The following is a 13,961-nucleotide window of genomic DNA, read 5'->3' as shown; positions in this document are numbered from 1 at the left end:
ACTTGGCTGTGCTTCCAAGGAATCATCACTGTAAGAAGAGAAAAATCTAGATCCACCTAAAATGTTCTTAAAACATGGAAAAGGGATGAGCATTTGGCACAGCAGTTAAGATGTTACTTGGGACACTAGCAGCCCAGGTCAGAATGCCCGGTTAGAGTCCCAGACACTCTGCCTCCTATCCAGCTTCCTGCTAGTGCACATCCTGGGAGACAGCAGATGATGGCTCAGGTACTTGGGTCCCTGTCACCCATGTGGGAGCCTGGAGGGAATTCCTGGCTCCTGGCTTTGGCCTGGCCTAGCCCTGGAGGAGGCAGGGAGTTAAAAGGCAATAGAAGGGGAAATCTCTTTAAGATGGCCCAGAAGGCTTCCTTCCCCCCAAAAGCTGCCTTGAGCAAGACAAAAGTGCCAATCCCACTCCTTTCCCATGAGAATAGCAAGGAAGTAGTGATTCCACCCTCTGAGTTTTCAGTATACAGTGAAAACAGAAAGAAGGCCCTTTTTGTTTTATCATGAGCAGGCAAGACAGGACAGACAAGATTACAAACCCAGCCTTTTGATGCGTTTTGCCCCAGCCTCCTAACGGACTGTTAGCTACTATTCTGTTTTTTACCCCCGAAGTTGTACTTAAGAGACTGGACAGACACAGTTTCTGGGGCTGTCTCTCTTGGATAACCCTCCTGGCTGCAGTGGCAGCAGGTTTCTGACTTAAATAAAGCTCGCTTTGCTCACTGCTGTGTCCAGGTGGAAATGCTTTTTTCATGGGAGGCAAAGAACCGAGGATGCCTTTCTTCACTGTTTTTTTACCCATAATACTGGCTGTGGCAGCCATTTTGGAGAGTGAACCGGCAGATGGAAGATCTCTCCCTCCCTCTCTCTCTCATTCTTATTCTCGCTCTCACTCTCACTCTCTCATTCTCTGTCTCCCTGCCTTTCAAATAAAATGAAAATAAACTTAAAATTTCTTTAAATATGTAAAAGCATTCCAAGGGCTCTTGAGGCAACAGTCATTCTTCGTTCTTGAGTGTTGGTTATGCGTGAGATCAGAGGACAAAAAACTCATTTACCTGTACACATGTGTGTACTTCTTGGTATGTACACTGTTTTTGAACAAAATTATTTTTTTAATAAATGTGAAACTGTACATATTATATTGTGTCTTTTTATCTTTATTTATTTTTGACAGGCAGAGTTAGAGAGAGACAGAGAGAAAGGTCTCCCTTCCACTGGTTCACTCCCCAAATGGCCGCTATGGCTGGCGCACTGCGCTGATCTGAAGCCAGGAGCCAGGTGCTTCCTCCTGGTCTCCCATGTGGGTGCAGGGTCCAAGGACCTGGGCCATCCTCCACTGCCTTCCTGGGCCACAGTAGAGAGCTGGACTGGAAGAGGAGCAACCAGGACTAGAACCCGGAGTGCTGGCACCACAGGAGGAGGAGGATTAGCCAAGTGAGCCATGGCGCCAGCCTTCAACAATGTTCTTTGGTGGTGGTGGGGGCTCTGAGGGCAAGGTCAGCCAGAAAAGTACCCTTGCTTAGTGGTCATAGCTCAAGTTTTTGCATCTATGTCATTTTATAAAATATGCCCCCCACCACTACCACAGAAAATGTCCAGGGCTCCTGCCCTAAACGCAACATAATTTGGCACAGATAACCACAGAACTCACATGTTCGACTTGTGACACTGCCTATGGCGGAGCAGGATCCCTGGGGTAAGCAGTCCCAGAGAAGGAATGTTCTTCCAGATTCTATCTGGAAAGCCTGGCTCTGCTCAGCACATGGTGGCTAACTGGAATCAAGCAAAGCAACCGTGGGATGCTAATTAGCAAACTGACAGAAAATCAAGTGGGCAGGAGGGAAGAGACAGGACAAAGAGCACTCCTTTTTCTCTTGCCCTCTTAGTTCCTCAGCCTGCCTTCTAGGGAAGCATGGAAGGCAGCACTGGAGAGCAGGTAACAGAAGGGCGATGGCTGTGAGAAGCCTCACCAGGCCACAGGTGGAGCAGCAGGGAAGCCGCCCACGCTCCAGGTCCTGCACTGACCACACTGCAGAGGAGGACAAGACCTCCCCGCTCTGACTTCCGAATGCTACAGACATTCCTCACTGGCTCCAACAGCCCTGGTTTGAGAACTACTTCCAGGAGGATACCAAGTAGGGGAGAAAATGCAGGACCAGGGCTTACAACTGCTGAGAGCACAGGGCCCCCACCCTGGGGCACCTGTGAGGCTGACAGCTTGCCTCAGTGCTGGGCCTCTCAGCCTCTTTGTGATTCAATGTGTATGATCCCCCCTCAAGCTGCATAATTAAACCTATACTTTAAGTTGCAAAAGCACCAAAGGCACTCAGAACTCTAATTGGGGGATTTAGATCCTTAGATTCTTAGAAATTTCAATACCTTCAGTAACTCTAGGGCCCTTTGCCAGGTTGAAGGAGCTCAGCAATAGCTCCTAAAAAAGCAGACTCCCTGCCCACATCACCACCCCAACTCGGAGGCTCACTGGGGAGTGGGAAATGGCACCTATTTCTTCTTTAATAAGATGTGCTTTTGGTTATTTGTGGCTGGTGCTATAACTACTGGTCATCCCCCTCTGTAGGCAATTCTGTGGAGAATCAAGCAGAAGGCTTGTAATCTGAGCTGGCTGTCCTCGGCAGGACCTCCAGACAGCAGTGCCCACGGAGGGTTTGGCAGCCCTCCTGGCAGTAATCCTTGACCATGACTGAGTCCCTGGCAGTTAGCACAGAGCCAGACCCATCTTGGGCACTCAATACATATTAGATTAATTGACTTCTGCAATAGAATTAAAATAGAAATGCACTTTGTCTCCTTTTTTATTATTAATTTGCATCATAATTACTTGAAACCATTTAGGGGTGAGGTTAGTTCAGGTTCTCCTGCTCCAGAGAAGAGGTAAGTATTTTCCTATAAATTGCTAAAACAGCTTTACCGTCAAAAACTAAGAGACCTCAACAGAAAAGAAAATGGTTTCAATCATCTGTTCTGGCACCAGAATCACAAGGAGGTGACTCTCCTCAGGTGCGTCTGACAGCCCTATACAGCAGGTGTGATCATTCACTCACCAGCGCAGGTATCTTTCAAGCAGCTGACTGCCTAGCACTAACAAGGTGCTTCAGTCTCCAAATGCACCTCCGCTGAGGCTGCCTGGAGCTAGCAGGAGGCCGTGCAACACCTGATGTGAATATTTTTTAAATTAAGCACTCCTGGGCATAGGACTTTGAAATCATGGCTACTACGTTAAAATAGCCGCAGACTTGATTTCTGAGGAAGACTATGGCCCAGTCCACAGAGCTGCTGTATAGGACTGGTCAGCAAAATACCTTGGACAAATACCCATGAAGAAAGATGGGTTTCTGCAGATCACTGTTTTTGGAGGTTCAACTCCAAGGTTGGTCGCGGCACCTGTTGTGCATCTGTGAGGGTGGCAGATGGCTGGGTGGAGCGCACACAGAAGAAGGACCCCCTGGCCATCCAGGAAGGGGACACAACAGCTGGGCCTGACTCAGGCATCCACAATCACATGAGAGCTATCTTTTCCGGGCAACACCCACCAAAGACCTGGGGATCTCCCAGTAGGCACTCTTAGGCCGTGGGACTGCGTGAGGCGTCCACCCTCACAGTCCCATCAGTGCAGGACTCTGGGGTTTAAAGCCCCGCATGAGTTCAGGACTAACATCATGTTTCAATTGTGAGGATGAGAAGCAAGACTGAGGAAGAGCAGACCACCTGTATACAGTGCCTTTAGTTAAGCATCCCACACCAGCTTGCTGGAGGACTGCCGGGAACCAAGCACCTGTGACAGGCAGCTGCCATCCTCAGACAGCACCCCCACCCCCAGCCACTTCTTTCTGATGCCTGAGAACATAACTCTGCGAGGTGCTGCCTGACTCCTGCCAAAAGCTCACTTAGGAGAAATCACATTCACCAGGCAAAGCTGATGTGTCAGCAGTCCACCCGTCATTCTGGACATTCTCAGTGGTGGTGCCGGAGCAAGCCAGACAGCAGCCAGCCAGGCACACCGCTGGTCATCAGTGAGCACACTGGGTTATCACACCCTCCGTGTGCACAGCCGACTACTGGGATTGAAGGAGACCTCTGCGGTGATGTTGTGCAGGAAGCCATCCCCTGCACCCCAAGGTCGCCTCATTGAGACCCCATGAGCCTTGTCACCACGAAGACGTGTCTCCCCAGTGGGACTGGAGCTGTCTGCTCATGAGACAGAGGACCTCAGCATCCAGCAGGCTGACTTCTTGTTGGCCACAGCCAGGTTATGCTTTGCCCCTTCCAGCCCTCACATGGTACCTTAAGACTTCCAGGTACTAACAAAACTTGTCCTTTATTTTCCCATCGCGCCCTTGCTTTCCCATCACTCTGGCAGGACTATTTTTAATGTATATTTATGTGTGCTGCTGCAAACACTCTAGGAAATAAGGCAGAATAGTACCCGCACAATAACCACTTGAACCATTTCTAGGCGACCCAAGCATGCTAGACTAACAGTCTAAGGCCGAGTGTCTTCATTGATCCAAATGCATCCAGCAGCACCCACCCCCTTCCCTTCCTGCCCCTAACAAGTCAGTCCTGATGCCACCAGACAGGACAGAGCCAGGTGGGTGCCTGCACCGGCCCAGCACAGATGACGAGGTCCAGGCAGAGCAGGAAGGGCCCATGGGCTGGGTCCAGCAGCACCCCAGCAGAGGCAGGCAGAGCTATACAGGGAGACACATAGGACAACAACAGGTGATAGACGAGAAAACAGAGAAGCAGCTGTTCATGAGAGTGGAGGGCAGGGTCCTCACGACCAGAGAAGGGGCTGTAGATGTGAGACACCTGGAACACAGCCCACTGGGCTGGGCTGCAACTGACTGCAGGGCTGGAGCAGGGGAAGTGTTAGATAAGATGAACCCTACACATGTGACAAAGGACACAGCAGACTTCTTGAAGGGGCCCCCACTGGCCAAATTAGGAATGATGCAAGCAACACAATAACAATAGGATGGAGTTTATCATATAATAATACATTACAGGACACCATAAGTATACATATAGCAAAGTAGGCAGATGGATAGATGGGTGGATGGACAGACAGTGGATAGATAGAAAGACGGATAGATAGAAAGGTGGTCAGATAGATTGGTAATCGACAGATATATAGACAGACAGGCAAACAGAAAGGTAGGTGGGTGAATGGATAGATTAGATAAAGACAGACGGGGAGAGAGACAGGAAGATGGATAAATGGATGGATGGACAGATGAGAGGGTGAGAGTGACAGGGACAGAGAGAGAGGATAGACAATCAGATGAGAGACACGTGGACCAACACACCACTCCTCATTTCCTAGCTCTAGCTCTAAGTAACATGAATTTTCAAGAGTAAATAAAGTCACATTTCATTTCATAGGGAGCGATGGATTTAATTCAGCTGACATAACTTAATACTTGTATGTATAGGCAAAAGCATTAACTGGCAGGAAACGGTAAAGTCACTTTAATCAGTGCAAGAGCTCCCTGGAGCTTCCAGGAGAACACAGACCTGCAGAGACCTCTGCTGCCCACACTGTGCTTCCCCAGAGTCTCACTCAGTCCTCACAGGAGTTCAGCACCAGCGGCCTCACTTTGGGAGGAGGAGATGAAGGCATGGAAAAGCTAAATGGTTATTTCACAGCCACACGATTAATTACAGAAAACAGAGTTTGGATACAAGTCTACTGGGCAGAATCCTATGGTTTTTCCAATTTTACATTAAGGGAAGTTATTAATGTTTGGCCTTAAGAAGTTACATCAATAACTATTAGCTACAGTTCCTCCTTCCTGAAGCCCAGGGAAGTGCTTACGCATCAGAGGCCTGTGACAGAGAGGGATTCAGAGGAGGAAGCTCACACGGCCTGTTCCAGAAGCATGACCCGGGGTATATCTCTGGAGAAGAAAGATCTTACTTGGACAAGGAAAAGAAAAACATTAGAGGCTGAAGAATTACAGAGCAAGGACATCACGTTTGTCCTAATTTCCTTATCTTTCCAAGCAGGGAAAACTTAAGAGAACAGCACAAAAGCAAAAGCTGGCAAGCACATTAAAGTAAGCGAATGTGTATCTGTGCATGAAAATTAGTCTCGGATAAAAACACAGGTCCCCAGACCCAGCCCTCCTAGGCAGAACATGTCATGAGTTCAGGAAGAGGCAACACAGCTCACAAAACAGAGCACACCCCCACTCTGTGGCGGAGCTTCCTGTCCAAGGCCTCCCTCTCAGAGGAGGGAAGGGCAGCTCCCACCAGTGTGCTGTCTTGCCCCACAGCATGGCAGTCTGGACACGAAAACTGGCCTCTGTGCCTGGGCAGCATGGCAGGCTGAGTGGGTTACAACACACGACATGGGGCCTGGACTGAGGGCTGACTCCTAACGTCCACTCCCCCACTCTGCCCCATTGGCCAACAATCCTGAGGCTTCACCTCCGTCATATAGTTCAGGGGTATGGACCTGGGACGGTGGAAAGCATAGGGACACTTATAAAGGCCCCTGAGAGGATGGCCCCTACCTTTCCTTCTCTCTTTTCCTGAACATGGAGTGACGAGAATGTGAGGCAGGGAGCTGCTGCTGTCACTCTGATACAACACCAGGCCTACGTGATCCATGCACTGTTGGGAAGTGTGGGTATAAAAATGTCTCCAAGAAGGAAACTTGGCCAGCGTTGTAGCTCAGTGGGTTAAGCAGCAGCCTTCAAGGCCTGCATCCTATTTGTGTGCTGGTTCAAGTCCCGACTGCTCCACCTCTGATCCAGCTCCCTCCTGGGAGCACCTGGGAAACCAGTGGAAGATGGCCCAGGTATTTGGGCAGCTGTCACCCATGTGAGAGACCTGAATGCAGTTCCTGGCTCCTGGCTTCAGCTTGGCCCAGCCTGTTGTGGCCATTCAGGTAATGAACCAGCGGATGGAAGACCTCTCTTTCTCTAAGTCTGCCTTTCAAACAAACAAATCTTTTAGAAAGAAAAACAAAGGGCTGGTGCTGTGGCATAGTGAGCTAAGCTCCGCCCACAGGGCCAGCATCCAACATGGGCATCAGTTCAAGTCCTGGCTGCCCCTCTTTTGATCCAGGTCTCTGTTAATGGCCTGGGAAGGCAGTGGAAGAGGCCCAAATGTGTGTGCCCCAGCATCTGCGTGGGAGACCCTGAGGAGGCTCCCGGCTTCAGATGAGCCTAGCTCTGGCCGCTGCAGCCATGTGGAGAATGAACCAGTGAATGGAATACCTTTCTCTCTGTCAGTATCTCTAGCTCTCAAATAAACAAATTCAAAAACCTTTAAAAAAAGGAAAAAAAGACAACGGAGATTCATTTCGTGTTTCCTATGGGCCAGGAACTATGCTGGTGTTGCTGTATGTAGGAGCCATGGTGAAATAAAACCAAACAGCCCATGAAGGGGCATTTCTAAGCCTGTGGGAAACCTGAGAACAAAGCTCAGAGAGGCTATGTCCTTGTCCAAGGCCCCAGGTTAGTGGAGAACAAACCCAAGGCCTCAAATCTCAGTTCCAGGGCTGCCTGGATGGCTCAGCCTCCCTCCCCTCTGGTGTCTCTGGGAGATCAAGTCCCTTCTTGGTGGCCATGCCCTGTGAGGAACAACCCTTTCCAGCTTCACTGATGAGAGGCCTGCTTGCTCAGAGATCCGCACACGGCTCAGAATGTTCCATGAACTGCAGAGTGCCCTATTATACAAGGTTTTCTAAATTTAAAAATGATCCAAGCCACGATGCAGATAAAAATTATTAAGAAAGGCTTTTCTAGTCTTTTATTTTAAAAAAAAGAATCGTGCCCTTAATCCCAAATCAAACACATTCCATTCGAAGCCTTAGGTAGAGCGAAGCCCACAAAGAAGCCCTCCCTTCCCAGCAGGCAGGGGGCACGGCAGAGCAGCTGCGGCCTCCTCAGGCCCACCCGTGCCTCACTGCTGCACATCCCTCCCGAGACAGAGCCCTTGGCAGCCAGAGCAAGCCCTCAGGCTGCATCCCAGGCTGTGGGCACTGCCCTGGCCACCTCCAGCTGAGCAGCTGCCTCAAGAGTGCCCTTCAGACACCTGCCAGGAATATGTGTGCCAGGTGGCCCTGCCCACCCAGCTCTGGGGGTGGGGGGTCACACAGCTCTGACTATACCACACCTGCCTTCAATGAGCTGTGAGGAGAGAGACACTGAGCAGCCCCATGCCACGCACTCCTGCTGCACAAGATGCTCATGGAAACCTCATGCCCTGGGGCTCTTCTCAATGTGGGGGGCAGGGCAGGGACCAGCAGCCCAACCCCGTGGGGACTGGTTCCACAGACACCTGGGGTCACAGCACCCCCATCAGCGGCAAAGCCACGTCTCAAGCTTCTTTTCAGTCTTCAGATGGGTCAGGGACACGGAAATCACTTGAGGTCAGTTCATCCATTTCTACAGATGCCCACTCTGTAGGAGTCACAGGCCTCCACCGTCTCAAGTCTAGACCCGGCAGGAGAGATGGTCACCTGTCCAGGAAGGCAATTCCTGGACCACACATGGTGGTGAATGCCATGATGGAGGTGACCAATGTACCATGGAAACCAGAGGACTGGCTTTGCACCCAGAAGGCAACTGAGCTGGCTGTGAGTCTACAGAAACAGTGTGGGGAAGGGAGGTAGGCATTTGGCCTAGTGGTCAAGACACTAACCCTAACCCCCACCTAAGATATCTGGTTCCCACATTTGAGTGCCTAGGTTCAATACCGAGCTGACTCTGGCTTCCTGCTAACGCAGACCCCAGGAAGCAGTGGTGATAGCTCAGGTGATTGGGTTCCTGATACCCCTGTTGGAGACCTGTACTGAGTTCCTGGCTCTGTGCTTCAGGACTGAGCTAGACCATTGCAGTCATTTGGAAAGTGAACTAGAAGACAGAATCCATATCTATCTATCTATCTATCTATCTATCTATCTATCTATCTCTGTCTATTTCTATGCCCCTCAAATTAATTATAGAAAGAAAAATTTCAGCCGGCACCATGGCTCACTTGGCTAATCCTCCGCCTGCAGCATCGGCATCCCAAATGGGCACTGGTTTCTAGACCAGGTGGCTCCCCTTCTGGTCCAGCTCTCTGCTTTGGTCCAGGAAGGCAGTGGAGGATGGCCCAAGTGCTTGGGCCCCTGCACCTGCATGGGAGACCAGGAAGGAGCACCTGGCTCCTGGCTTCAGATCAGCACAGCACTGGCCGTGGCGGCCATTTGTGGGGGTGAACCAACAGAAGGAAGACCTTTCTCTCTTTATCTCTCTCTCATTGTCTGTAACTCTACCTGTCTAATTAAAAAAGGAAAGAAAGAAAAATCTCTCTAAAATAAATGAATAAAGGGATAGGTTAACACCAGACAAAGTCAGGGAGAGGACAATGAATGCCAGGGATAGGCAGAACACGTACAAAGGCACTGAGGCCGGAAAGCTCCTGGTGTGTTCCAGAAGTTTCTCCCATTCCTGTGCTGCTGGGCCACGTGGCCCAAGAAAAAGGAGCTGACTGGAACCTTGTAAGTAGGAGAGTGACAAGGTCAGACTAGTCTCAGTCACAGCCCAGGCAGACCTGGGTCAGGACGTGGCTCTGCCATTGAACAGGCAAGTGCCTGGGGCCACTGTGGGACATTACAGGTCTGGGCTCTCATGTCCACATATCCCAGGATGGCGGTCATCCAGGAAAACATGGAAGTTCTTCTCAAGATCTCTACACATGGGGTAGGAGAAGCCCCGCCCACCTTACCTGACAATGGGGAGCTTGGAGAAGGGCACAGGGTCAGGGTGAGGCCATCTGGGAGAGTGATGAGCTCCATGGTCCCAGGACACTTGGAGGTGTAGTTCTCCAGGCTCTGAGTCACATCCTTCTTCTCTGAAGAGAACACAAACACAAGATAAAGGCTCATTAATCAGAATGGGCAGCTGTGATATTTCCTGAGCACTCCGAGGCACACAGGTACAGACCATGGAGGCGAGGGCTGTGCAGGGTGTCCCTCAGTGGATCCAGACATTCAGCAGCAGCTGCTCCATGTGAGGGCCTAAGGATGGAGGCAACATCAAGGCACTCTCCTTGACGAGGTTACCATTGGCCCAGGAAACGTGTCCGCACCAAGTTCCAAGGCAGCCAGCAGGCAGGACGGGGGGAGGAGTGTGCCTGCGACCAAACAGCACTTTCCCAGCTGTCACAAAGAGGCCAGGCTGGACACTGGACTCGTCCCCAAGGAGTCTACGGTTTGTTCTGTAGACAGACTTAAACATCTTAAACATGTACAGATGTTTAAGCAAGTAATAATTATAAATCAGCATTTCTGAGTGAATGCAGAGATTTCTAAGATAAAGAGCACTGTCCTGTACCTCACCCCATCCCTCTCATTAGCAGGGAGGGAGGGAGGGGGGAGGGAAGTGGTACCACCATGCCAGTGAGCCTGCTGTCTGGGGCAGGCTGCACATGGATATTCAGACTCCCGTCACCCACTGCCAGAAGCAACTGACCGGCTACTGACTCAGGACAGGAGCATTATCGGCCCCCTTTTTCCAAATGAAGAAAATGGAGACCAGGTGCAATTAAATGCATGTGCAGCAGTCTCCCTAGAGGATTAAGGAAGGAGCTGGGGGTGAGTGGGGCTGAGGAGGGCAAGGCCTCTGGCCTCAAAGGTCAAAGTCACCGTGGAAGGGAAAGGCACAGATCCTGAGGACCAGAGCAGTAGAGGTGTCTGCGTGGGGAGGGGCCTGGGGCAGTGCAGTCAGACCCACATCTGAAGAAATGGCTTGGTCCTTCCTCATTCCTCACGCAATTCTTTAAGGGACATCACTCAACCCTGCTGAGACCTGTTTTGCTGCAGTGAGGAGCTAAGGAATCACTAATGATAAAATGAGATAATACGCCAAACAACAGTGATCCATAGAAACCAGCACTGAATAAATTTAACCAATGACATCTATAATCACCATCAGCATCCTGCTACACCAAAGGAAATGTCAGAAAATGGAAAGAGAGGGGCTGATGCTGTGTGCAGCGCTTATAACCCAGAATTTGTCCACGGGGGAGGATGGTTTCCCCATCAAGCGTTTGGTGATCCTGAAACACAGGACACTGACCGGAGGGCCAATGCATGGTGCAGATGATGCTTTATTTACTGAGGATGGAGCCGGAGTCCATCAGTTCCAGTGAGGATGCTGAGCTGTGTGCGCACTGGCACCATGATGAGCAGACGGGTGCTGGTGATGATCTGACTGGCTGCCACCTCTTTGCTGCTCAAGTGGTACCACACTTGGCCGGCAGGAGTCTCTCTGGGGTGGTCCTTGTGCCCATTTCTCATTGACAGCCTCTGTTCCTCTGGCTCATCCCCAGCCCCAGACCTAGAACAACTTTTGGGACACAAACTCCTTAAAGGGAAGACAACTTTGCCATTACCCATACTTGAATTTTCTGAGCACTCATGCAGGCCAAGTACCATGCTGTGTTCTTCAGACTACAAAATCTGGAAGGAGGGGCCGGCATTGTGGCATAGTGGGTAAAGCCATCACTAGCAATGCCAGTATCCCATTTGGGTACCGGTTTGAGTCCCAGCTGCTCCATTTCCAATTCAGCTCCCTGCTAATGTGCCTGAGAATGCAGCAGAAGCTAGCCCAAGTTTGTGGGCCTCTGTAGCAATATGGAAGACCCAGATGGAGCTCCAGGCTGCAGCCTGGCCTAGCACTGGTCATTAAAGGTATTTGGGGAGTAACCAGTGAATAGAAGATCTCTCTCTGTCTCTACCTCTTTCTCTGTTATTCTGCCTTTCAAATAAATAAAAACAATTTTTTTTTCAAAAAAAAAACCTTGAAGGCAAGAGATCTTGGTATATTTACAGAACTTCACAGAACTTCAATACTTTTTATTCAAAATAGGTACATGATACTTTCCCTCAAAATTTCTATAAAAGAAGGGGTTAAGAGGGGGTCCAGTGCTGTGGCACAGAAGGTGAAGCCTCCACCGGCAGTGCCGGCATCTCATATGGGTGCTGGTTCAAGTCCTGGCTGCTCCACTTCTGATCCAGCTCCCTGCTAATAGACTGGGAGCACACTGGAAGACGGCCCAAGTGCTTGGCCCCTGCATCCACATGGGGGACTGGATGAAGCTCCTGACTCCTGGCTTCAGCCTGCTCTACCCCTGGCCACTGCAACCATTTGGGGAGTTTACCAGCGGATGGAAGATCTCTCTGTCTCCACCTCTCTCTTGGTAATTCTGTCTTCCAAATAAATAAATCAATCTTTAAAAAAATCTTCAATTATTATTGAAACAAAAAGGGGGGGAGGCATTATTATCCCCTTTGAAACATGATAGACTAACTCAAGGATAATCTGGAAAATTTCATTATGCACTGGTTATAAATGCTACCAAAATCGAATTTTTTAAAAGACTTATGTTCAGCACCCATTTGGAATGCCAATGCCAGAGGCATCGGCTTAACCCATTGCACCACAGTGCCAGTCCCTAAACATTAACTTTTAACTATGATAGTAACATTGTGGTAATATAAGAGCATGCCCATTTTTAGAGGCATACTAAAATATGAAGATGTGAAATGACATAATGTGGCCAGGATTTTCTTTTAAATAACTCAAACAAAAAAAGCAACAGGTGAAGTAAATGCGCAAAAAATCTTGGTAACTATTAAATTTTGGTGGCTAATATTTGGAGATTCACATTACTATGCTTTGGGCTGTTTTTTGAAAGATTTTTTTTTTCAGCTGAGGAGGCTTTACAAAGTTCATGAAGGGGCCATCATTGTGGCATCATGGGTGAAGCTGGTGCCTGTGACACCAACATCCCATATGGCTGCTGGTTCAGATCCCAGCTGTTCCACTTCTGATCCAGCTCCCTGCTAATGGGAAAGCAACAGAAGCTGGCCAAGTGCTTGGGTCCCTGAATCTCCATGGGAGACCTGGAAGAAGCTCCTGGCTCCTGACTTCAGTCTGGCCCAGCCCTGGCCATTGCAGCCATTTGGGGAGTGTACCGGCAGATGGGACTCTATCTCTCTCTGTCTGTAAATTCACCTTTCAAATACATAAAATAAATCTAAAAAAAGTTCATGAAAAACGTGTATTATGGAAAATCTATTAATGAATCTCAAAAATGTCTTTTACTGAAAAAAAGTTTTCTTTTAATTCAATTTTCCTTGAACATTTTGAAGCAACCTGGAAGCTTAATGGGCTTGAGGACAGGACATAAGTAGTTACTTAGCTGGAGCACACCAGAGATCAACACAGGCCTCCTATCCAATCCTGGAGTAAGACAGCTGTCACCCACTTCTTTTTTTTTTGTTTGTTTGTTTGTTTTTTGTTTTTTGACAGGCAGAGTGGACAGTGAGTGAGAGAGACAGAGAGAAAGGTCTTCCTTTGCCGTTGGTTCACCCTCCAATGGCCGCCGCGGCCGTCGCGCTGCGGCCGGCGCACCGCGCTGATCCGATGGCAGGAGCCAGGAGCCAGGTGCTTTTCCTGGTCTCCCATGGGGTGCAGGGCCCAAGCACCTGGGCCATCCTCCACTGCACTCCCGGGCCACAGCAGAGGGCTGGCCTGGAAGAGGGGCAACTGGGACAGAATCCGGCGCCCCGACCGGGACTAGAACCCGGTGTGCCGGCGCCGCTAGGCGGAGGATTAGCCTAGTGAGCCGAGGCGCCGGCTATCACCCACTTCTTTAACGGTGCCTGGCCGCTTCCGGTGCCGCTATGCTTACTGGGAGGAAGAGGCGGGTCCTGGATGGATGGCGCTTGCGCAGTCAGCCTAGTGGAGACAGAGACGATGTATCCAGCGGTGGTGGCATGTTGTCGGCAGCCGGAGTTGTCGGCTTCCGGCGGCGTTTTCGGCAGCGGTACTGGCCTTGAGAGTGCGGGAGTGAAGGTGAGTTTTTAAGAAACAGTGAGAGGCCTGGCACCTCGGGAGGTGGGGGGGTTGTGGCGCCTCGGAGCAGTGTAG

At 50.1% G+C, this 13,961-nt stretch overlaps 2 protein-coding genes and 1 long non-coding RNA gene across 11 annotated transcripts in view; 1 reads left to right on the top strand and 2 right to left on the bottom strand.

The window, feature by feature from the left end:
• LOC138846878 (trafficking protein particle complex subunit 9-like) overlaps window positions 1-13,664 on the bottom strand; it is a 33,054-nt gene extending 19,390 nt beyond the window's left edge. For both annotated transcript variants that reach the window (XM_070063825.1, XM_070063824.1), the window contains exons 1-2: window positions 11,103-13,664; window positions 9,751-9,876 (exon numbers count right to left, since the gene is read on the bottom strand). The gene's annotated coding sequence lies outside the window, so the exon portion shown is untranslated. The remainder of the gene's footprint in view (window positions 1-9,750; window positions 9,877-11,102) is intronic.
• The window catches only part of LOC103346531 (uncharacterized), a 328,438-nt gene that overhangs the window by 175,403 nt on the left and 139,074 nt on the right, over window positions 1-13,961 (bottom strand). The window lies entirely within an intron of this gene.
• The window catches only part of LOC138843157 (uncharacterized), a 103,582-nt gene continuing 103,365 nt past the window's right edge, over window positions 13,745-13,961 (top strand). For all 7 annotated transcript variants that reach the window (XR_011384397.1, XM_070063821.1, XM_070063818.1 and 4 more), the window contains exon 1: window positions 13,745-13,886. The gene's annotated coding sequence lies outside the window, so the exon portion shown is untranslated. The remainder of the gene's footprint in view (window positions 13,887-13,961) is intronic.

The sequence above is a fragment of the Oryctolagus cuniculus genome, chromosome 19 (assembly GCF_964237555.1).
Source record: "Oryctolagus cuniculus chromosome 19, mOryCun1.1, whole genome shotgun sequence".
NCBI lineage: Eukaryota > Metazoa > Chordata > Mammalia > Lagomorpha > Leporidae > Oryctolagus > Oryctolagus cuniculus.
Note: the sequence above shows the minus strand (reverse complement) of the source record. Positions and strands in the feature narration are given on the sequence as shown.